The 26325-nt window shown below is 42.6% G+C and overlaps 1 protein-coding gene across 2 annotated transcripts in view; it reads right to left on the bottom strand.

The window, feature by feature from the left end:
* Nucleotides 1-26325, bottom strand: part of PIGM (phosphatidylinositol glycan anchor biosynthesis class M) — a 173083-nt gene that overhangs the window by 145083 nt on the left and 1675 nt on the right. The gene's annotated exons all lie outside the window — the stretch shown is intronic.

Here is a 26325-nt window from a genome sequence, read left to right as displayed (position 1 = left end):
ATAAACACGAATGCCAAAAAGTGGAAGTGAACTATGGCAGTGATATAGTAAATAATAACAGAGTAAAAGACGAAAAAATGAGAATGAACCAGAGGAGGTTGATACATGTAAAACAATAAGCATATTAAACAGTAAACATACGATTAATTTCAAAGCATGAAAGTTGAGTGGTGAACTATGAAGTTTGAAGATCAAGTATTTAAAAGCACAGGTACGAGGGGATTGAGTATGCAATTCTCATGTCAAAAAAACAGCCAAGGTCGTAACGTTCATTGAGTCCTTTTGGGCTGATGTAATCCATTTTGTTGATTCAGTATACTTCTCTGTAACATAAATTGAGTGTTGTTGCATCCTTTTAGAACCGGTAATTGTTCCAGAATTAAACAAGCATTTGTAATGCAATAGGTCTCGCATTTACTAGAGTTTGAGGAATTGGCATTCTAAATGACAAAGCCTTTTATTTAGTTGAAGAAAATCCTTTTTTGTGGGAAATTAAGCTAATGGGAAGAGAGGAGAGAATGTGAGGTGTAAAACTGTGCCCTGGTACAGGAGGGGAGATGCTAGAGAGGGGGATTGGACTTGGAGGTGCAGGATGAAGGACGAGGAGGGACAGTGGGGAGTAAGCACAAAAGGGTGAGCACATCATGGAGGGAAGTGGGGAGGAAGTGCACATGGGTGAGCACATCACAGAGGGAAGTGGGGAGTAAGCACACAGGGTGAGCACATCACGGAGTGAAGTGGGAGGAAGCACACCTGGGTGAGCACATCACGGAGTGAAGTGGGGAGGAAGCACACAAGGGTGAGCACATAACGGAGGGAATTGGGAGGAAGCACACATGGGTGAGCACATCACGGAGAATTGGGAGGAAGCACACAAGGGTAAGCACATCACGGAGAGAATTGGGGAGGAAGCACACATGGGTGAGCACATCACGGAGGGAAGTGGGGAGTAAGCACACAAGGGGAGCACATCATGGAGTGAAGTGGGAGGAAGCACACATGGGTGAGCACATCACAGAGGGAAATGGGGAGTAAGCACACAGGGTGAGCACACCATGGAAGAAGTGGGAGGAAGCACACATGGGTGAGCACATCACGGAGGGAATTGGGAGGAAGCACACAAGGGTGAGCACATCACAGAGAATTGGGAGGAAGCACACAAGAGTGAGCACATCACGGAGGGAAGTGGAGAGCAAGCACACATGGGTGAGCACATCACGGAGGGAAGTGGGGAGTAAGCACCCAGGGTGAGCACATCATGGAGTGAAGTGGGAGGAAGCACACATGGGTGAGCACGTCACGGAGGTAAGTGGGGAGGAAGCACACAAGGGTGAGCACATCACGGAGAGAAGTGGGGAGGGAGCACACATGGGTGAGCACATCACGGAGAGAATTGGAAGGAAGCACACAAGGGGGAGCACATCATGGAGTGAAGTGGGAGGAAGCACATCATGGAGTGAAGTGGGAGGAAGCACACATGGTTGAGCACATGACAGAGGGAAGTGGGGAGGAGGCAAACAAGGGTGAGCACATCACAGAGGGAAGTGGGGAGGAAGCACACAGGGTGAGCACATCACAGAGGGAAGTGGGGAGGAAGTACACATGGGTGAGCACATTATGGAGGGAAGTTGGGAGGAAGCACACAGGGAGAGCACATCACGTAGGGAAGTGGGGAGGAAGCACACAGGGAGAGCACATCACGGAGGGAGGTGGGGAGGAAGCACACAGGGTGAGCACATCACGGTGGGAAGTGGGGAGGAAGCAAACAAGGGTGAGCACATAACAGAGGGAAGTGGGGAGGAAGCACACATGGGTGAGCACATCACGGAGGGGAGTGGGGAGGAAGTACACATGGGTGAGCATATCAGGGAGGGAAGTGGGGAGGAAGCACACAAGGGAGAGCACATCTTAATCTCCTTCTCCTGTGTCTACCAAAAAAAAGCTATTGGCATTGTAAATAACAATGGCTAGTAGTTGTAGAGCGCCTCGATCGATATTGCTTTCTGGCCACTTCAGTGTGCTAGTCTATCAGGGGACTGATGAGCCGCAGGTGTGACTTCTCAGGAGGCTTGGTTTTCTTTAGTTGGTGGTTCACAGTCCCTCAAGGGCAGTAGGTGTGGTGGTTTATTGTCTGGTCAGCTGGATATAGGCTAAGCCCCTTTTCCTTTATCTGCTTAAAGTTGAAGTGCTTAGAAGCAGACTAATCGGTTAGTGTGAAGTACTACATTGAATGTGGACAGGTTTATACATTCAGAAGGCAAACCCCTTCTAGTCGTGTGCTGCCTGCTACTTTTTCCCAAGCTAGCTACAAGCTGTGTGCCTGTTGCAAATGAGATATGTGCTGGAGTGCTTGTCATGCCCAGGATGTGCCGAGGAGCGGGAATGTGGTTCTCTGCATAGCCCCATTTCTTTCAGTGAACTTCTAGTTCATAAATCCCCTATTGAGAAAGATTATTTGGTTGAATCCACCTCATATGACATAAGAGTAAAATGTAAAATATGGAAGGGAAAATATAAGCTTTCTTTAACGTACAGTTCTCCTGCACTAGTACTTTTCATTGATCCACATGCAAGCCACTCTAGTCCCCACTGATGTACGACATGTTTGACAACATTGCCTACATGTGCTCAAGAATCTAAAGATGAAATCTGGTGAACAACTTGCACACAATCCACTCACCTTATTGGTTGAAATATGGGTTGACGTTCAAAGTAGCGGAAGGGTTATCATTTATTTTGTGGGCGATTTTCAGTTACTGGAGTTAATTAAAAAGCATGTGAATCTGTGAGGATACCAACAGTGGTCAGCTGGAGTTACATTTAACTAGCTTTTTCTTATATACAGTCGCTGTCTCGGGAGAGAAGTCTGTACATTCATAAACCTCACTCTATATTAGTGAAAAAATAACAGTCACTATCCTTTGAGTGGCAAATTATGATTCTATTTATCCACCACAAAGAACATAAATTAATGTAAAGGCTTAGCTTTCATACAAATCAAATACATATCGATTTATAATCCTAAATACAAGATTATTGAAATGTCTTAAATGCTGAAAATCATTACAAGTGGTGCTCTGCAGACGGTTTGCCAGCAGCAACATGCTTATGCTTCACTGAAATGAAGAGCAGAGGATGTCCACGGTAAGATATATCCTTTATTAGATGAATGGATTCACTCCACCCGTGGCAAGTAGCGTCCTCCTGGTCAGACGTCCGAACGGCAACTGATTAATGCCGCTCGAATGTCCCTCCAGCAGAGCGCCATGCCCCGAGCCCCAATTCGAAAGTACACAGAACGTAAACACATGTAAGGCATCACGCGCCTAACAATCTAACATGGCGCGTGATACCAAATAACCTCACTACATCACCTACCCCCTTTACAGAAAGTAAAACATAAGATACAATGTACATTTGATAAAACCATTTTTTTTTTTTAACATATTGTGATTCGTACCAAAAATAATACACCTTTAATACCTAACAAAATCTTCAAATCTTTTTGGAACCTTAGAGGTGCGACCACTGGAACTGTGGACACTACTTGTGTCCCCGTAGAACTGTGAAGAAGATTTATTAACACTAGAACGTAGAGGTTCCTCAATAGGTACAGTACCCTGAGTGAGTGCACTTGAAGAATCAACGGCCCCATTCATTTTCAACCAATGACCCCAGTGCAGTTCTTCACACCTTTTTACTTGTCTGTCTAATAAAATTTTAGCTTGCACCTCAGAAACCCTCACGAGTTGTCTTTTGTTCCACCATCCCCTACTTCCAACAAAAGCAGCCCCTTTGCTCACTTTACATACCCTTTCTGGCATTAAAAACTTCGATTCCCCTCTTCTTACCTTGAGAGGCTTTTTAACCCAATCCCCCACCAATACATCTTCTTTCATAAGATGGCATCTTTGTCAAAATTTTCCTTCATCAGTAATTGCTTAGAACACACTCTATTAGAAACATCTTTAATGTTAACCTTCATTTCACTAGATATCTCTTTTAACCAAGATGGAAACAAAGATGTGTGGGCTTCCCTACCTCTTAATAACGTGAAAGGGGATACCCCAGTTGTACAGTGAGGGGAGGTATTATGGCTCCACAATTTCTCTTCCAAGAAAGTGTTCACATCCAGGCCAGCTGCCAGGGCAGTCTGAATCCTTTCCTTCACGATTTTATTACCTCTTTCTACCAACCCGTTGGAAGTCGGGGAATACAATGCTACCTTCAGATGCTTCACATCAAACTGTTTCAAAAACGTACACATTTTCTCTGAAACAAAATGTGTACCATTGTCAGTCACGATAACCTTCGGAGCTCCTTCGATTGAAAAAATACTCCTTAAGAAGGTTAAAGTAGACTCAGTATCTGGAGACTCAACGAAACTGTGGTACATCCACTTAGAAAAATAATCCACAGCCAATATAATGAACTTTTTGTCATGGTTAAATATAGAGTAAGGACCTGAAAAATCCAGGCCAATTTTTTCCCATGGTGTACTCGGAAATTCAGTGGGATGTAGTGGGGTCTGCAAGGTACGCCAATGTTTGTCTGACACTAAACATTCAGGGCAATTGTCAATAGTGGACTTAACGTGTGAATCTATCGCTGACCACCAATAATGTTGTTTTGATTTTCATTGCTGTTTTGGTGGATCCTAAATGACCCAAATGAGCATTGTTTATGATTGCAGAACACAAACCAACCGGGGGAAATAAATCGGTCCCCCCCGACGGACAATCCCATTCTCAACTGACAATTCGCTTGCCACTTGAGCGAAGATTCTAAGGTCCCCATCTAAACACCTAGGTTCAGGCCATGTGCTAGATGAATACTCGGTCACCTTCCCTAACAGAGTATCCTTGCTACATGCGTCTCTCCACACATCTTCCGACAATACCGAATCATACGCCTGAACAGCATCCACCACTGCAACACATTCAATATCATCCATCATAGCATCTTCTTCATCGTCCTTATCCATAAGTAATCTAGACAAGCAATCCGCCCTGAAATTCTTCCCTCCCGGGATGTGCCTTGCAGAAAAATTAAACTCTTGGACTTTTGAAACTAGGCGCATGAGTCTAGTGGAAATGCTGGAGGTATTAATATTGTTAAAAATATACACGAGTGGGTTATGATCCGTTACCAACTCAAATCGTCGCCCCCAAATGTACATCCTGAATTTATGTACGGCCCATACACACGCAAGTGCTTCCCTCTCAATCGTGCTGTACTGTTTTTCACATTGTTTCAAGGACCTGGAAGCAAATGCCACAGTCTGTTCGCATCCATCCACTCTTTGGCTCAGAACTGCTCCCGAACAGGACATACTTGCATCTACAGTTATAAAAGACATGCAGTCATCTCTAAATGCACATAAGGCTTGAGTGGATACGATCAGCCTCTTGACGTTCTTAAATGCCGATTCAAGCTCGTCATTCCAATTGAAACTATGTCCTTTTTTTAATAACTCGCGCAGAGGTTCAACGAACTGTGCATAATTAGGTACGAACCTGGCGAAGTATTCTGCCAAACCGAGGAATGAACGCAATGCGTCCTTATCGATTGGAGCTTTTGCCTCCTCTATAGCTCTGATCACTGAGAATTTCGGTTTAATTCCATTCTCGGACACCGTATGCCCTAAGTATTCAAGTTCCTGTACTGTGAACTTGCACTTGTCTGCCCTCACCGGCATCTCTCTAGACTTCAATATAGTAAGGACCCGTTTTAAGATCTCATTGTGTTCCTCAAGAGATTTAGCATAAATTAAAATGTCGTCCAAATATGCCTGGACCCCAACAATCCCCTCAAAAAGAGTATCCATTAATTTTTGGAACACGCTCCTCGCTGATGATAACCCAAATGGAAGGCGGAGGAATTTATACGCCCCAAACGGAGTCACAAATGTAGTTAAATCGAGATTCCTCTGATAATGGAACTTGGTGGTACGTTGACCTAAGGTCAATCAAAAAAAAACATTTCGCCCCCCCTAGGTTTGCTAGTAGGTCGTGGATTCTGGGCAGTGGATGGCAATCTAGAACTATGTTCTTGTTGAGTGTGTTCAAGTCAGCACAAAGTCTGATCTCGCCGGATTTTTTCCATGCGACCACGATGGGGGCCACCCACTGCGAAGAATCCGTAGGAATTATAATCCTTTGTTCACATAAAGTCTTCAAGGTGAGTTTAAGATCCTCACGAACGCTCATGGGAACCGCGCGAACCTTATGTGCAATTGGGTGTGCTCCCGGAATCAGCTTAATATGATGCTCCACCCCTTTAACTTTTCCAACCATTTCGCTAAAAACGGGTTTAAATTCATTCAAGAGGTTAAGCACCCTACCCGTGACTTCTTCTGTTTCTATTGAATCGATGTTGTAAATGGGTAATTTTCCCAACTTAATCGGGTTCTCATCCCCCGGAACTAAGTATAACCCCATGCGGGCTAAATCCTTCCAACCAATTATGTCTTTGCCTTTCTCTGCCACGTAAATTTTAGTTATTGTCTCTCTACCCAGGCATTGTACACTTCCAGAAAAGTATCCTAACATATCTATGTCTTTCTCCCCGAATGCTTTGGGATATACATCAGACTTAAGTAAATCTTTGTCCTTCCAAAATTCATAAAATGTTGTGTCCCTTAAAATGGTTATTGGTGACCCCGAATCGGCCATAACCTGCAAAGAAATGTTATCAATTGAAGCAACACATAAAGGAACCTTGATACAATAACTTCCACAATCTAATGTTACAATAATATTGTTCACAGAATTTGTACATGCATCGACTTCAGTTTCAATACATTAAATATTAATCGGTTTCCTAGTATTCCTGCAAACCCCTTGGAAATTACCAATTTTTTTCCAAATCACACACCGCTTGTTAACCGCTGGGCACCCAGGGAAGTTACCAATGTGGTTTCTGGATCCGCACCTATAACAAAATACATTTTGTTTCTTTTGTACGAATTTTGAACTTTTAGACTTAATATTGACTGATGCCAATGTATTCTCCTGTTCCGATTCATTAGAGTTAATAGAGTTGATTCCAGTTTTGATATCGGCTTGCATGACTTTACTTGTAATAGTTGATCGCTCGATGCTTAGAGCCAGATCAATAACCTCAGACAATGGAGGGTTTTTACAACTCAAAATTCTTTCTCTAATCTTACGCGATGCGCAATTAAACACGAATTGGTCCCTAATATAATTGTCAGTTAATGGGCCAAAACCGCAGGTAGTAGCCAGAACCCTGAGAGCGGAAATGTATTCCTCTACCTTTTCCTCTTCTTTCTGCTTCAGAGTGTAAAAATTGTGACGTTCTAGCATAATGTTAGGCTCCTCGTCAAATTGTTTTTTAAGTTGAGCAACGGCCTCTACGTAAACGTTCCATCGATTATCCCCAGACTGTGACGATGGAGGTGGTATTGAGACAATACTATCGAAGATTCTTTGTACCGCTTGCCCCAGGCAACCGAAGAGTAAAGCAAATTTGCGTGCAGGAGAATAATGGTCAGCATCTATAGCTACAAGGTGATTCTCAAAGTCTAAACTATTCAATCCAGTTGATTGGAGGGCTACCTGGTTTGCTAAGAAATGGTGGGGGTTGGGTAATCTGTTGAGCATTTGTGGCCATTTGTGAGTATTATTTACTTGCTTACTAATATACCTATCGGTTGATCTTCTCCCACTATTATTTATTAATTTATTTTTCCTCCTCTTCTTAAAATAAATAAATAAATAAATAAGTAAACAAGTTATCAAAGGTTATTACTGAATTTGTAATGACCTTTGCATTATCGCAGAGGCTTACTGGTTCGCTGAGAGGCACCAACTTGTTAGCAAGATATGCATGTAGATATCAAGAGGCTTTTAAAATAATAATAATAATGAGTTGTAATATTGAAGTCTTTAAGTCATTAGCTCATGAGGAGTGACGCTTTATTAAATGCAGGGATGACGTGTGTATCGTCGAAGAGATCGGCAACACACGAGCTTAAAAAATTAATTGTATCCGTGAAGTGCGCACAGCAACATGCAGGATTCGTAAATTAATTCACTCGAACATGACGTGCGTATCGTCGAGATGATAATCGGCAACACGCTGGCACCAGAATACTAGCTGGCTGACTCTGTCAGCGTTGCTTAAGGGAGTTGCGGGCGAAAAGTCCCAATCCAAGATGGCGTCATGGACTCTAAGACTGTCCACTCCTGCAGGGTCCGACTAGCTACGCTGTCAGACCGTTCATTACTTGACAGTTGAAAACTAATAATAATGGAACGTGCAGAGTCAATCACAGATGCCAGCACGTCACCACGGCGAATCTCGCACTCACACAACTGTCATCCTTCACACCACTGAACGCAGCGCCCTAAAACAATATGTGCACCTCTGATCACTCACACACGACCCGAAAACACATCTCATATGAGCTCAAAACAAAGACAACACACATTCCACCACCACAAACCCTACACGGTGCAGAGTGCTAGCCGTGTGGATCAGCACTGCAGCGTCTCACATTAGGGTAGTAAGTAAGCACTATATAAATACTGCAACACAATAGGTTGCTGCATTAGTTAACTGCACTAGGTATTTACGTAACAGGTTTCAACAAAAGGCAATAAAGGCTGGGGCAGTAGTGTAAAGGGTGGAGGCATCAGTGTAACAGTTTTGTGCGCTATTGCAGTAGGTAACTCATTCGTGTAATAATAGAAGGCAACATTATGGCAGGTGTTTGGCAGTGGAGTAAACTAAAGCACTAATGCAAAGCTCCTCGCATTCCTCACCAGGTACCAGACTCCGAGGATGATGCTGCTGGTGCGTACATGGCAGCACAGGCAGCAGCTGTTGGAGTAAAAGCGAGCCCAGGGGGAGTGCATCTTCATGACCGCGTTCCGCTGCCCTCCGCCAGTGTCCCAAAGGAACTAGGATGCCTGACTTCGGTCACCGGGAAAAGGTGTCCCTTGTCAGCCCGGGTCCTGTCTCTCCTGGGCCGGAACCTGCGTCTCCTGAGCCCGGTCTTTCCCAGGGATATGAATGCTCTCCGCACGTCCCCTGCAGCCGTGGATCTGACAGCTGAGGTCCGGTCCTTGCTGCAGCGGCCGGTCTCAGCTTAGGTCCCGTGGGGGAGGGGCGGACACATCACGTGACCCACGAGTGTCCCCAGAGCCCTAGTTCAGAACCTTCCATGATGTCATAAGGCTGCCTGCAGCATCTCAACGATAGGTGGCGCTGTGCCAGATAGACACAGCACCCATGCCTGAATACAGAGTTGAGCCAGCTCTCCCGTTTTAACTCCTCAGGCACTGTCCACACAGACACAACAGAAACTATCATTATACAAACCATCTTTTCTGTTGCACTGTCAAACTATAGTCTGAGCTCGCCAAATGGTAGGGGTTTTGTTCATAACTTTTAACAAAATGTATTTCCTCAAACGTGCGTGGAAAGAGGACAAGCCCACGAGTGGTGCGCGCGTGCCACTGCGAGCCATGGCCTATTGGTGTGTATTACGCACCAAGCGCGTAATAGACACCAATAGGCCATGGGCGGAGCAATGCGCCCGCCTCGGGCCAATTGTGTGCAGTCTTTTAGAATAAGACGCACGCAAAGGCTAATGGGGTAGCTCAAAAGGAAACGCACGAGTGTGTGCGATTCCTAGGTCAGCTTAGATTCCCCGTTTTTCACCTACTAAATATCTTCTGCTGCGCAGTGCAACGCTAGGTGCGAGACATAAAAACGGAGTTGGCTGATGTTATGTTGAAAAAGTTGGAAATGATTGGCAATCGGAGATTTGGCCTGTTGAGTGCGAATGTTACTCTTACGTTCGTTAAGTCTTATTCGTATTTTTCGCTCTGTTTTGCCCACGTAAACCAAGCTACAAGGATAACATTTTGGCTTTTACAGGTCACGGTTACTTTGAGTTTAATGGTACTTCCTTTATGGGGATGTTGAATGGTATTGCCCTTTATAATGGAATTGCAGTTTCCACAGTTATGACAAGGTACTGTACCTTTAAAAGTCGTGTCTTTGAGATTAGTTGGTCAGGTTATGATTTGTTTCAGATTCCTTGACCGTTGGTATGCGAATCTTTGACACACCTCCAAGATATGTCTGAAGTCAGTTTCAGTACCGAGCATTGGCCAATATCTTAAGATGATTTTTTTAAATTAGGTAACTTTGAATGAAGAATTTTGATACAAACACGCTTCTGGATTCAGCCCGATTAGTAGATTTCTGCCTTAATAATGTCTGACGTGTAAGCTTGTCTGCTTTCAGAATGGCATTATCCAAAATGTGTGTAGGATATTTTCGATGTTCAAATTTCTCAATACATGTATCTCTACTTTCTTTATATAACTCATCCATGCTGGATATTCTTTTGAGTCTTAATAACAGAGTAGGGTAGATGTTTCTTGAGAGAAGATTGGACGAAAACTGTGGAAATGTAATAAATTGTTGCGGTCTGTGGATTTGGTGTGCACTTGCGTAGTGAGAGTTCCATTGTTGTTGGTCACTCTAGTGTCCAAAAATGTTATGGAATCCGTGCTGATCGTATGTGTGAACTCGATTCGATGATCGACTGTGTTCAGTCTTTGAATGAGAGTTTCTAATGTGGTAATAGATCCTTGCCATAGGATGAAAATATCATCGATGTATCTCTTGTATAAAACAAGGTTCTCAATCCATTCATGTTCATTCAAAATGTGATCCAACTCAAATCGATACATATACAGATTGGCAAAGGTTGGAGCGGCACAGTTGCCCATTGAAGTTCCAGAGCATTGTATGTAATAATTACCAGACCATCTGACACACCTCCAAGATTCGCATACCAACGGTCAAGGAATCTGAAACAAATCATAACCTCACCAACTAATCTCAAAGACACGACTTTTAAAGGTACAGTACTTTGCCATAACTGTGGGAACTGCAATTCCATTATAAAGGGCAATACCATTCAACATCCCCATAAAGGAAGTACCATTAAACTCAAGCGACCTGTAACAGCCAAAATTAGAAGCCAGTCTTTGCTTATGCTTTGATTATATGAGTCAGGCTTTGACATAAAAGTGCAGTCCTGAAATATGAAGATTGTGTGCAGTTCGCTTACCACTTCCACAGTAGTGAATGATTTTTGGTAAACTCCTAGGTATAGTGGTTGTTGTCTAGAATCACACTGTGAGTCTGTGTGCATTTGAGAACCACTGAGAGAGAAGCATTTGGTAACATTGTGTACTTGCAGACAGATAACTAATTTAAAACCTCTCATGTTGTCAAGTTTTTGTAGCATTAGAAGCTAGTCTTTGCTTATGCATTGATAAAATGAGTCAGGGTTTGCCACTAAGGTGCAGTACCATGTACTATTCTGTTCACTGTGGCAGAACTGAACATTTAAAAGTTTTACCTAAGCACTGTCCTAGAAGTAGTCTGATTATTTAGCCAGTTTCTAAGTACCAAATAGACTGCTTCAAATGTCTATGCAGTATGCATGTAGTGTTCTAACATACTATACACTTGTCTTTTACACCTTCAATTCCCTAGTCAGTATCCATACACTTCCAGGAAACATCCTGTCACTTCCTTTGCAGTCCTCTAGAGACCCATTCAACAGCATGTACTAATCCATTCACTGTGCCAAAACCCAAACACTTATAAATTCACCAAGACACTCTCTTTCCAGTACTCTAATGATTCAGTCACTGCCAAAGTATTCATGCACAGAGCCAGGTCTTAGCATATGGACTTGTTCAAACTCCTATCCACTATGCATGCAGTCCTCTAAGCACCTACACACTTGTCTTTCACACCTTCAATTCCCCAGTCAGTATCCATTCACTTCCAGGAAATACCCTGTCACTCCATTTGCACTCCTCTAGTGACCCATACAGCATCATGTACTAATCCATTCACTGCGCCAAACCCTAATAAATTCACCCAGGCACTCTCCTTGCAGTACTCTAATCATTCAGTCAGTACCCAAGTACTCATACAGTGACCCAGGCCTTAGTATATGGACTGCTTCAAACCCTTATCCACTATGCATGCAGTCCTCTAACCACCTACACAATTGTCTTTCTCACCTTCAATTCCCTAGTCAGTATCCATACACTTCCAGGAAATACCCTGTCACTCCCTTTGCAGTCCTCTAGTGACCCATTCAGCACCATGTACTAATCCATTCACTGTGCTAAAACCAAAACACTTATACATTCACCAAGATTCTATCTTTGCAGTACTCTAATCATTCAGTCAGTGCCTAAGTATTCATACACTGAGCCAGGCCTTAGCACATGGACTGCTTCAAACCCCTATGCACTATGCATGCAGTCTTCTAACCACCTAGACACTTGTCTTTCACACTTTCAATTTCCTAGTCAGTATACATACAGTCCAGCACTTGTGACTGCCTTTGCACTCCTCTAGTGACCCATTCAGTACCAAGTACTAATCCATTCCCTGTGCGAAAAGCCTAGCACTCATAAATTCACCTAGGCACTCTCCTTGCTGTACGATAATCATTCAGTCAGTACCCAAGTAGTCATGCAGTGAGCCAGGCCTTAACACATGGACTGCTTTAAATGCCTATGCAGTATGGATGCAGTCCTCTAATCACCTACACAGTTGTGTTTCACACCTTCAATTCCCTAGTTAGTATTCATACTCTTCTAGCAAACACCCTGTCACTCACCCAGTGTGTCTCCTTATAGTACTGTAATCATTTAGTCAGTTAGCATGTAGTCCTTTAGTGAGGTAGGCTTTAGGGCATGAACTGCTTCAAAGTAGTATGCACTATGCATGTAGTGTTTTAACGATCGTCACACTTGTGGTTCAGGGTTATAGTTTCTTAGTCAGTTTTTATATAAAATGTGTTTGTACAGTAATGGAATAGTATAAATTTGAAAGTTATTAATATACATTTATTTGTGATTCTTTTTTACAGATACAGAACAGGAGTGTTTCTCATCTGTTTGCTCTCTTCTCGTGCAAGATTGTTTGGATGAAGGGTACTTCGGTGTTTCATCATACTTGCTGTGCCGCACGAGTATTTTTTGTTAGGATCCCCTCGTAACAGAACTCTTTGGCAAATCTTGCGAATGAAGAAGGTGGCATTGGTCTTTGTTTGCCCCTTGGAAAAAGTTAAAAATGTCTTCACCGCTGAAGAAAAACGTTGTGGGCGTGGTGCCTTCTGCAAAAATAATTCCTCAGATTCTGTAAATATTTTAAAGCGGCAACATTTACAGTTTTTGTAATTTAAACTTATAAAATTTTGTTAGCTGTATACATTTTATATATCTGTGATTTGTTTCTTGTGGCATTTTGTTGAGAATACCATGTTGGTTTTTTTTTAAACAATCTTTCTGATTTTCCAGGTGTGTCGTCGACATCCGTGGTTCCCACAGGAGTGTTCCGCCTTGTTGTTTTGTATTATTGTTGTTACATTTTGTTTATTAGTTTATCGTTTATATTTATGTTAATAAAAAAATAAAGTTTGAAAAAATAATAATAATGTTTTTGGTTGTTCTCTTAACTGCTGTGTGACTCTTTCTTGTTCTTATTACTGTTATTTGATGGAGTCCACCATGGTGTTAAATTTTGGGGCACTTATCGCTGGAATACTAGTGATATCTGCAGTTTGCACCAACTTCTGAATAGTGTGTTAGATTTATCCCAACTTTACTTCCGTTAAAGTGCTGATAATGAAATGGAGAGTAGCCGTTCCCGTGCAAAAAGACATGAGGTGCACCTTTGCGATTTATTCTAAATACTAAAATCCTGTATTGCATTGCACTGAGGTATTGGCTGCACTTACAGTGTACACACAAAATCTATTAAGAAATCTCATTGTATTTATATTGCTTGGGAATAGTGCGTCAGGTGCTGGATCTTTACGAGATACACTGCTCAGTTCGTATATTGTTGTGCACACGAAAAAAAATCACATCACAACTTTCACACCAATTGCAATGCGAAACAAATTCCGGCGATAAGACACGTTAGCACCAGGGATTTTACACCTGCTTTCTGCTGGTGTTAAGCAGGACAACTACCTGCACCATGAAAGGGAACACAGCCAAGAGCCACACCAGAACACCCACAGGTACCATGGAGTCAATGAGCATGATACAGGGATACCCATGAGGGCCAGAAGACTCATCTCAACAACTCCAGGACCGCCAATGCCCCCCAAACCCACATCTTAGTAAGTGTGTCCCTGTGGTCATTGTCTTAGCATGATAGGCACGATCCCTGCAACATCACAGTGTGCTGTCACCTCAGCGTTGGCAGTGAGCCTGGATGTGTAGCTACGTACGCATCCTCTTGCATGCACAACTGGCATGTGCTGGTCTGTTGTTCACAGGTCAGTGCAGGGGTGTGCCTATCCGGCAAGGGGAACGGGGTGTCTCGGACATGTCCGTGTACAGGAAGTGCGGTAAGTGTGTCTCTGTGTTCTGGTGTGGCCTGTTACAAGAGCCGCAGCAGTCGATGTTGTAAAGTGGCATGCACCACCTCCAAACGGCACTGTGATGTTGTAGTTGGAATGTAGCAGGACATGCGCAAATAGGCATTACAATGGCGTGCCGTACGAGTGCATGAGATACAACAGCTCACCGTACAAAAGTGTGGGAGCTCGTGGGAGGGAGGAGCAGCCGTTTGGCAACATAACACACAGTGAACTCGACCATGTGCCACATGCTGGGCATCTCATCCTGTATGAATGTGTGGTTTTCACCTCTATGCTCGTTCAGTGGTGTGATGTTGGCAGGTTGTGTGACTTGTGCTCCTTGTTGGTGTGTTTCATTTTGGCCATTGTTAGTCTATATGTGTGTTGTACTTAATTGTGCATGTGTGACATTCTACCCATCTCCCCCCTCCCCCCACTCCCTGCTTCTTCCTCTTCCTAGTGCTGTTGTGTCTATAATTTTGTTGCTGCACACATAAATACATGTAAAGAATAAATTAGAATAGTTCCTCGATTCTTTTAGGTTTCAAAACTTTTTTTTAATATTCAACAACACATAGAAGTCAGAAGTGCAACGTATTCTATCAACACACTTTCTAGAACATTCTACAATACGTGCAGGTTAAAAGTTCATCAATTTTTTAAAACTTTACGATATTTTTTTGTAACATTTTCTTGAACATTTAACGACACATGCAGGTTAAAAGTTGACGATTTAAGTTGGAACAGTGCCTTCCAAATGCAAGTAGCAGGTGTGGTTGAGCTGAGCAAATTTTATCCTATGACATGTACTCCACGTTGAAACTGCTTTTTCTTAACCAATCACAATGATGCTTTTCCACAATACTAATGTGCACCCTACTTTTAAAAAAGAATGCTTTTCATGATATCTTCAGAGATAAGTTATAGATAGGAATTGGCATTTAAAAAACCTTAGAAATTCACTGAAAAAACCATTGGTTTCAGGGGTGTTATAGTTAACTGGACATTTCCCTCGTACAAAACCCTAGAATTTCCCGTTACAGTTAGTTCAGCTAACTATAACTCGCGCCCCCGCAATGCACTGCTGATGACGTCACATATTACATCACTCATGACATGGTCAGTGACATCACTGATGACATCACCGATGACATCTCAAATGACATCACTGATGACGTCATCCATGTGATAAATTAAGTGCAGATGTAAAAATATATTAGTTTTAAGACTACTTTAGAGTTTGTCTTCAATTAATATTCACATGAAATACATATATGTGTGTTTTTTAAAATATAAAATATTTCGCGGGATCCGCGCATCCACCGCATCATAGACGCAGATGACGCATCGCGGAAGCGCGTAAAAGTCGCGTTACGTACATCAAACGTGTCGCGTATAGGCTGGGAGTCGCGTACCGGTCACATTGCGATCGCGCACTAAACACGTACCCAACGCATACCATGCACGGATGCTATCGCGTAGGGATTGGGAACGCTGCACTTAGGGTGCGCGGATCCAAAAACATGGATAAAAATATATAAACAAAGTTTTGAACATATAGTTAAAAAAATATTTTGAAAAATATAAAAAAATGTTTGAAAAACCCATTAAATTCAAATAATATTTTTTAATTTTTAAAAGAATTAATTGAAAAAATAAGTTTAAAAAATGGTGATAAAAAATTATTAAAAAAACAAAAAAAATTATGAAATTGACACGCTGAGTTTGAAAAATATAGAAATCCGAACAAAATCATTAAACATGATAACCTCAGAGATAAGTTAAAGATAGGAATAAGCATTTAAAAAACTTTTGAAATTCACTGAAAAAAACATAGGTTTCATGCACGTTATAATTAGGAATTGGCATTTAAAAAACCTTTGAAATTCACTAAAAAAAACAAAGGTTTCAGGGGCGTTATAGTTAGGAACTGGCATTTAAAAACCCTTAGAAATTCACTGAAAAAAACATAGATTTCAGGGGCGTTATAGTTAGCTGGACATTTCCCTCGTACAAAACCCTAGAAATTCCCCCGTTATAGTTAGTTCAGCTAACTATAACTCGCGCCCCCGCAATGCACTGCTGATTACGTCACATATTACATCACTCATGACATGGTCAGTGACATCACTGATGACATCATCCATGTGACAAATTAGTGCATCTTCTCACACCCTAATATAACCTTTGATACACCGACTCAAAATTTCAGACGGCCATTTTGACAACCATAGATACTCCAATACCAATAACTACTCACCCACTCATTGACTTTTACACTTATACACCAACACACAGACACATACAGACATTCACACAGTTTAGTCACTAGTCTACAGTAAGATACATTTGATGACTCACTTATAGACTCAGTTACGCACCTAGAAAATCATCCATTCACACACTTGTACACCCACTTATTTTTCAACAGGCCTTTTCCTATATATATTAAACATAATAAAACTGTTCAGAAACACATACTCAATGGATGACGTCATCAGTGATGTCATTTGAGATGTCATCAGTGATGTCACTGACCATGTCATGAGTGATGTAATATGTGACGTCATCAGCAGTGTATTGCGGGGGCGCGAGTTATAGTTAGCTGAACTAACTATAACAGGGGAATTTCTAGGGTTTTGTACGATGGAAATGTCCAGCTAACTATAACACCCCTGAAACCAATGGTTTTTTCAGTGAATATATATATATATATATATATATATACACACACACACACACACACACACACACACACACATACACAACTTTCTCACCATTATTTCTTTCTTTGTTTCACACTCTAGTAGTGCTACTGCCAGTGAACACAAAGTCTACGTTCAAAAACACAGCGCTGCTTCTGGCACCATCATTCATAGTTTTTTCATCTTTAAATACTTCCAGCTATGTGTAAATGTTTGCTCAATACTCCAATTCATAATATAAACTGAAGAACATAAACTTATTTTATGTTGTATTCCTGCCAACTGTCTACTCTGAAATAATGCGACGTTCTCAGATGTGCCCGTAAAAACTACCCTTTGTCCTGAATTTTTACTGTCACCAGTTTTAAGAAGCGCAGACAGATATCTGTAAGAAGAACTTTATTGCAAGTTCACATGTACAACCCCTAGACAGACAGGTCCTCTCTCTGCAACTGCCAGCTCTTCTCTCCCAGCCAACTCAGAACAAAGCATCCTGGTTGCTATGGAAAGAATGTTGACATGTTGCCTGGCTACATACTAAGACACAACACATCTTTCCTCCTTAAAGAACAAAAAAAAGAAAATATATATTACAATTTAAGGAATAACAAATTCATAAGTTAAGTTAACAATATGTGAAATTCATTGTATACATAAAATAAAACACAACATCTGGACAATTAATAAGTCACATTATCATTATGCCAATTGGGTATTTTCCTGACACGTTTGTCATTGTTTACAGTGTCACAACCTTTGTTTAGTTGATTGCTGCCATCCCCATCCAACCAGGTATCAATTTCCACTTTGTTGCATAAGGTCACACATCGTGTGTTCCACACTTTACCATCACTCAGCCAAACATTGTTGCCACTAACCTTCTTTATGCATTTTGGAACAGACCATTTTGATAAACCTCTTTTTTTGTACACCTACACTGTATGTCCTTACCCAGTCTCCAAATGTGAATTTGCGATTTTTTCTTTTCAATTTATCATTGTGTCTGTGCACATACTTGTCTTGGTATTACTTTACACTACTTTCTAGCCTCTTCTTACAAACTGGACGTGAAAAGTCCTTGAACATCTACACAGGAGCAGCTTTAGTACCCGGTTGCCTACCTTTGAGAAGTTTGAATGGGTATTCCCTAGTGACTGAATGAGGTGTAGTGCGATAACTCCATAATATTTCCTTTACTGCCTCTTTACAATCTTCACCAGATTGTTCAGATAACTGTATACATTCTTTTAAGGCTCTATTAAATCTCTCCACAAGACCATTTTCCCTAGGATTATAGACAGCAGTGGTATGGGGAGTGATACCCATGTTGGCTAGATAAGTTTTAAACTCACTGGAAATGAACTGTGGACCACTGTCTGTGATTAAGGTACTAGGAAATCCTTCCTGCGGAATATTTGGTCACAAAAGTTTATGACATTACGTGCTTTGATGTCCCCCGTGAATGCTACTTCCGGCCATATGGAATGGTAATCCATTAATACTAATGCGTATTTGTTGACAATTCCCTTGGCTAAGAATGGACCACAAATGTCCATGGCTACTTTTTCCCATGATCTGCTAGGAAAAGTGGTTGATGTTATGGGTGATTCCTCTACTCCATGAGATTTGTCACAAAACATGCAATCTATGCATCCACGTACATGTTCTTCTATATTTTTGTCCATTCCTGGCCACCAAAATGTTTCTCTGGCTTTCCTCTTCATGGCTGACATGCCACCATGTCCTTTGTGTAATAGTTTGAGTAATCTTTCTTTCAAGCGATCTGGAACTACTAATCTGCCATTCCTCCGTAATACACCATCTAGCAGCGACAATTCAGTCCATACAGTCCAAAATTCCCCAAATTTCTTTTTGAGTGTGATGTTGGATACAGATGGATTAGATAACTCAATTATTAAATCCTTGAAGATAGAGTCATTTGTTACAGCCTCTTTCCACTCATCACATGATATGGCACCTTTACACACTTCAGTTATATTTGCTACAACACAATCATCATTGATGTCAACTTCATCCTCATTGCATTCCAATGGCAAATGTGACAAGCAGTCAGCATTAACATTTCGAATGCCTGGAACATATTGTAAGGAGAAGTCGAAACCTTGAAGTCTGAATAACCATTTGGCAATTCTGGGAGTAGCCTTTGCCGCTCCCTTGGTTGTAAATAATTCGATAAGAGGTCTGTGGTCAGTTCTAACCTCAAAGCGTGTGTCCCATATGTAATTCTTAAAATAGGTCACACCCCACCAGCATGCCAGTGCTTCTTTTTCTATGACAGAGTATGTAGCCTCCGCACCCTTGAGGGTACGAGATGCAAATGCTACAACCCGTTCATGTCCCAAATTCTTTTGTATCAACACAGCCCCCAGTCCATAAGCACTGGCATCCACTACTATTATACTTTGATGAGAAGGATTAAATGGTTTAAGGGAAACTGCTTTAACGATTTGTTCCTTGATGGAGAGAAAATCCTTTTGACATTCATCAGTCCATTCAAATTTGACCCCTTTTTTCATAAAAATTCTGAGATTGTGAACTTTGTCAGCAAAGTGCTGTACAAATTTGGAATAGAATTCCGCAAGACCCAGAAATGAGTGCAATTGTTCTTTATCTTTAGGCACCGGAGCATTTGTGATTGCATCAAGTAATTTTTTTTTTGGTTTGACACCATTTTTAAACAACTTATGTCCTAAATAATCAATCTGTTTTACACCAAATTTGTATTTTTTTATTTCCACCGTTAGTCCTGCACTCTGTAGTTTTTCTAATGCTTCCATTAATCTGGAGTCGTGCTCAGCATGGGTAGACCCCCATACCAATATGTCATCCTGGAATACTAGCACATTGTGTAGATTTGCCAATATTCTACTCATTACTCTTTGGAAAACCACGGATGCGGATGCCAGGCCAAATGGCATTCTGATAAATTGAAAAGCTCCTTCCGGAGTAATAAAGGAGGTGAGATGTCTAGAGGATGCATGTAGGATGCATGTAGTTTGATTTGGTGGTATGCATTTGAGAGATCAATTAATGAGAAGTATTCTTCATTATTTACTGAAGATACCATTTCATTTATGTGAGGTAGTGGATACCCATCAACAAGAATGTTACGGTTGAGATCTCTCCGATCAATACACATGCGTAAATTTCCATCCGGTTTTTGTGCCAAAACTACCGGACTGAGACATTCAGATGACTCAATGGGTTCTATGACTTGAGCATCACATAATCTTTGTAGTTCAGCTTTCAATTTCTCTCTGAGAGTAAAAGGTACACTTCTTGCTTTGTGCACACATGGTATGGTATTTCGTTTGAGCACAATGCGGTGTTCAAACTTTTCTAAGCAACCTAATTTCTCATCAAATAGTTTGGGAAATGTAGTGTTCCATTTAGCTATTTCTGCCTCCTCAGTCACTAACACTTGTTGAGGATGATTGGGGTCTAGTTTCATGCCTAGCATTCTTTGTTCACACCATCCAAGTAGTGCCCTTCCTTTTTCCACTACATATACTTTGCTGGTGGCCACATGTCCTTTATGGGATAGAGTACATACAAAAAAAAAAAAAATGGGAAGTTTTACTCCACAGTACCCCCCAGGTTCTACATCGGGTGTGCTCAACTTGTGACTTTCCTATTCTCCCCCAAACTTTTTTATCTATATTAGTATAAGGCGAACATGAATCTGCCCATACTCTTATCTTGGTGCCATTTATTCCTACATCACATTTGGGAGGATTGTAACTTTCTGATATTTTATTTATGGAATTGTGACAAATCACCATTACTTCAACTTCTCCCTCATTGTCAGAGTAATCTTCCTCAATATTTTCTCTTATGGCATTTACAGGTGGTTTTCATTTTGCATTAGGCAAGAACCCTGCTTTGCACATGCGTGCTAACTGGCCAATCTTTTTACATTTATAACATTTTTCCTTGATAGCAAAACATCTATCAGAATCAGCTGTATGTCTTATACTACCACATCTATAACATACTTTATTGTTTTTCGTAATGAAACCACTTTTACCTTTGTTTTCCTTCTTTTTGACTGAATCTTTTTCTACCACACACACTTTATTCGATACAGGTTTCTCTGCACTCAATTCTTTAACATATTTGGAAGTGTTTTCAATGCGCATTGCTACTTGAATGGTTTTTGACAAAGAAGGATCCTTCATGTCTAGTAATCTTTCTTGTATTTTGATGTTTGTTCTATTGATTAATCGATCTCTTATGATCTCCTCATGAAGGTCTCTAAATTTACAAGTGACGGCTAATGTTCTTAATACAGAAATATATTGTTCTACAGATTCTCCTGGCAACTGTGACCGAGAAAAAAAACGTGTGTCTTTCTACTACAATACTAACTTTTTTGCCGTAGTTTTCTTCTAATGCTTTTATTACTTCAATGTATTCTTCAGTGCTATCCGTTGTGTCCTACTGAAATTCTACCACTTCTTCATCTTCACTGTCGTTGGTTTTATCACTAGTTATTATGGGTTTCTTTTCTGTGTTAATAGGTAGTGTTTTTAATACTTTTCTGCCTTCAATGCCTAAATTGTGTTTAAGTATGGCCACTTTGCGCGAAGCTAAAAAAATCCTCCCCACCAATAGCCTCTAAATATGTGTCAAATGATTCTATCCAATCTTCCCATGGTAAGGGAGGTTCTCCTGGATTTTGTAAAAATTTGGGTAGAGCAGTTATGGATGATATATCCATTTGGAACCTTTCTTAAATTATACATTAGTAAAATGACACATAATGAAAATATATGTATGCTAAACAACAGTATTGAATATTCATTAAAGTAATAAACTAAGACAATAAAAATAGTCACCGTTGTCAAATTGTTACCAAGTACCTAAAAAATAAATAAATAAAAAATAAAAATCGATTATTTGGTAAAATAATAAACAAAATAAAAGTAGTCACCATGGTCTGGTTATTATTGTGGTCCTTAATTTGCATGCAATGACACTTTAGTATTTATTATTCGTTGCATCTAAAATAAAGGACCAGTATATTCTGTTTTCTTTGTGGGGATACAGCTTGTAAGGGTTCTTTTGTTTCCACGTGTACATGAAGCCACACCAGCCAAACTTGAGTCAGTTGATTGGAACCTCAGAGTGACAATTCAGGTAAGAGGTGCAGAGCTGCTGTGAGTTTGCTTTGGTTGCAGGAGCCACAAACGCACGCTGTGTCCACCCCTGATCAACACGCACGGCAAGGGAGGCTTAGCCCACACTCCCAATTATGGCAGGAGATACAAACACACGCTTCTCTTTTGTGTGTTTATTTTTAATTAAATTCACACGCGCACAGCCAGGAAGTCTTCGTTCAATGCGCACAGTGAATCAGAGGCATACACGCTGGCAATCTTCTTTGTCAAGTCAGGGTTTCAACTCACTTCACGCTCCGCACTCTTTTTTCTCCTTTTATTTAAAATCCTATGAGGGAAAAGACTTCATTCGATGTGCATAAGGTCACACATATCAACAGCTTGATTTCAGCAACAATCAACTGCAGAATAATTCAGCAATGTATGTAATTCAGTGCCAGCCGTTCAAGATATTGTTGCGCAGATATAGGAGCCTTTTTAAAAAAAATAATCTTCCACATGTCTTCTCAGCACTAGTGACACCAACAGTCAGTCAGTTTCAAAGCATAAAATATGCTTTCATTTGTCTTCTTCATGTTTGTAGCACCAGCAGTCATCAATCAGTTCCACGCTTATAATGTTAATAAGAAAAATAATGCTGGTCTCAATAGTTTTGATTGGATTTCACTGACCTTGTGCTGTATTCAGGCAGTCCATTTTCGCTGGTCTCAATAATTTGATGATTATCACTCATCTAGGGGTTGATGACTCCAAGCTTAAATTTCATCTGCTTTTATCATCCCATCATCGTCGCCACTAATGTTGACATGTTGCCTGGCTACATACTAAGACACAACAACCAGTGCTTTAAATTGGCTGGTATTCACCGGTACTGAGTACCGGCACTTCTTAGATTAATCACCGAGTACCGGCACTTCTCTACTGCCGTGGAGAGTACCGGTACTCATGAAAAGGTAGGCTCATTGCCTGTTCTGGTGAACAGTAGTGGAATGTGTCTCTGGCAGCCAAGGCGCCGCTTCTACAGCCCCTGATCTGAGCCCCAGCTGAGCTATTGAGCAGGGCTCATTTGAATAATGTCCAGCTACTCACCATCACGCTGTGCTTGACAGAGCAGGGTCCATTCAGGCCTTGTGCTGTCAATCACGTTCACACTATCCTGTGCATTCCTGCAAGCACAGGAATCATGTCAGTGCCCTGGCAGTGGCCATCAGCCTACAGCCAGTCCAGCCTTTGTGGCAATTAAAAAAGCCATGGTAGGTGAAGAGAAAACATGGCTTTTATCATACCTTAGTCTTTTGTGTGTCTGCTATGTTTGTGTGTATGCCTGTTTTCGTAAGAAAAAAGTGCGAGAAAGAGAGAGAGAATCCATACACTCTCAGGAGGTATTTTAAAGAAAATGGGTGGAACTTTGTACGTCTGCTCGGCGACAAAGATTCATTAATAACGTAAAAGGGAGGGTGGGTGAGTGAGTTGATGGATGGATGAGTGAGCAAGGGTGGATGTATAGATGGATGGATGAACAGATTGATGGAGGAGTGAAAGCATGCATGGGTGAAAGAGGGTGGATGATTGGATAAAAGGGCGGATGATGGGTGGATAAGTGAAAGATTGGATGAATGAAAGGTAGGGAGGATGGATGATGGATGAGTGAAAGGAGGGATTGCGTGAAAGGGTGGATGGAATAAAGGAGTGAAAGGGTTGATAGATGGATGAGCGAAAGGATTGATGGATGAGGGAAAGGGTGGATAAAGAGATGGATGAGCGAAAGGATGAAATGATAGGTTTGGAGATGGATAGGTTTGGATATGAAGGGTGGATAGACGGAATAGTGAAATACTGAATGATTGATGAAAGACTGAATAGGCGATAAATGTAAAGGTTAAATGGTGGACATCAGCAGGTAAAGGGTAGGATGAAAGGATAGATTGATGGAAGAGACAAGAGATATCTTCTGGTGAGGGTCATGATGAGTTGCTTCATTTGCTTGGTGCCATAAGAGCTTTGGTTCGAAGTGGGTGTATTTTCAGTTTCTTCCTACTCTCGTGCTAAAAAATATATAGTATTGTGCCCTGCTGGACAACCTAGGCCTCAAGCAACTGGTGAACACCCCCACCCACTACGCCGGCCACACGCTTGACCCCGTCTTCTCATCCAGCAAGCATATCTCCTTCAGCCACGCCACCGGACTCCACTGGACCGACCACAGCTGCGTCCTCTTCAGCTTCAGAAGAACTACGACCCACCACCACCCGCAACAGGTTCCCCGCCGAAGCTGGAGCAAGATCACCTCCGAGCAGCTCACCGCCTCCCTCAGCCAGAACACTCCGACCAGCACAACGGACCCCAACGAAGCACCCAGCAACCTCACCAAGTGGCTGACCCCCTGCGCCGATGACCTCGCGCCACTAAGGAACCCTCCCAGCAGACCCGGCAGCAAGAAAACCCCCTGGTTCACCAACGAACTCAAGGAATCCAAGAAGAACTGCCGCACCCTCGAGAAAGCCTGGCGGCTCGACCACGCCACAGACAACAGGACCGCCCTCAAGCACGCCATCCGCAAACACCATCAGCTGATCCACGCCACCAAGAAGACGGCACTCAAAGAACGACTGGACAACAACACCCACGACAGCAAGGAACTCTTCAGCATCGTCAAAGAGTTCTCCAACCCCAGCGCCGGAAACAACGACATCACTCCCTCGCAAGACCTCTGCAACTCACTCGCCTTGTTCTTCCACCGCAAGATCGCCGACATACACAGTAGCTTCGACGCACAGACCACGCACCCTACCACCGAACCAGAGCCCGCCACGACCACCCTCTGCAACTGGACCCCGATCAGCACCGAAGACACCACCCGCACGATGAACACCATCCACTCTGGATCACCAACCGACCCGTGCCCACACCACGTCTTCAACAAAGCCGACGCCACCATCGCACCCCATCTCAGAGACACCATCAACTCCTCCTTCCACACCGCTACCTTCCCGGAGAGCTGGAAGCACGCCGAGCTGACCGCCCTCCTGAAGAAACCAACGGCGGACCCCACCGACCTCAAGAACTACCGTCCCATCTCACTCCTTCCTTTTCCGGCCAAAGTCATCGAGAAGACCGTCAACAAACAGCTTGCCGCCTTCCTCGAGACGAACGGATCCCTCGACCCCTCGCAGTCCGGGTTTCGGGCCAACCACAGCACCGAGACCGCCCTCATCGCCACCACCGACGACATCAGAACCCTGATCGACAACGGGGAAACAGCGGCCCTCATCCTCCTGGACCTCTCTGCAGCATTCGACACCGTCTGCCACCGCACCCTAGTGAAGCGCCTCAACAACGTCGGAATCCGAGAGAAAGCGCTGGAGTGGATCATCTCGTTCCTCACCGGAAGAACCCAGAGAGTCCGCCTCCCTCCGTTCAGATCCGAGGCCACCGAAGTCATCTGCGGCGTACCACAAGGATCTTCACTCAGCCCAACCCTCTTCAACGTCTACATGAGCCCCCTCGCTGCCATCGCACGCCAGCACAACCTCAACATCATCTCCTACACCGACGACACCCAGCTCATCCTCTCCCTCACCAACGACCCCACCACCGCCAGAGCCAACCTACATGAAGGGATGAAAGACGTCGCCGACTGGATGAGAAACAGCCGCCTTAAACTGAACTCAGACAAGACGGAAGTCCTCATCCTGGGATCATCACCCTCCGCCTGGGACGACTTCTGGTGGCCCCCGGCCCTGGGCACCGCTCCCAAACCAACGGACCACGCACGAAACCTGGGCTTCATCCTGGACTCCTCCCTGTCAATGACCAGACAAGTCAACGCCGTCTCATCCTCGTGCTTCAACACCCTGCGCATGCTTCGCAAGATCTTCAGATGGATCCCCACGGAAACCAGGAAGACCGTCACCCAAGCACTCGTCACCAGCCGACTAGACTACGGGAACACCCTCTACGCCGGAACCACCGCCAAACTCCAAAAAAGACTCCAACGCATCCAGAACGCCTCCGCACGACTCATCCTCAA

This window comes from Triturus cristatus, chromosome 5_2, assembly GCF_964204655.1.
Source record: "Triturus cristatus chromosome 5_2, aTriCri1.1, whole genome shotgun sequence".
Lineage (NCBI taxonomy): Eukaryota > Metazoa > Chordata > Amphibia > Caudata > Salamandridae > Triturus > Triturus cristatus.
Note: the sequence above shows the minus strand (reverse complement) of the source record. Positions and strands in the feature narration are given on the sequence as shown.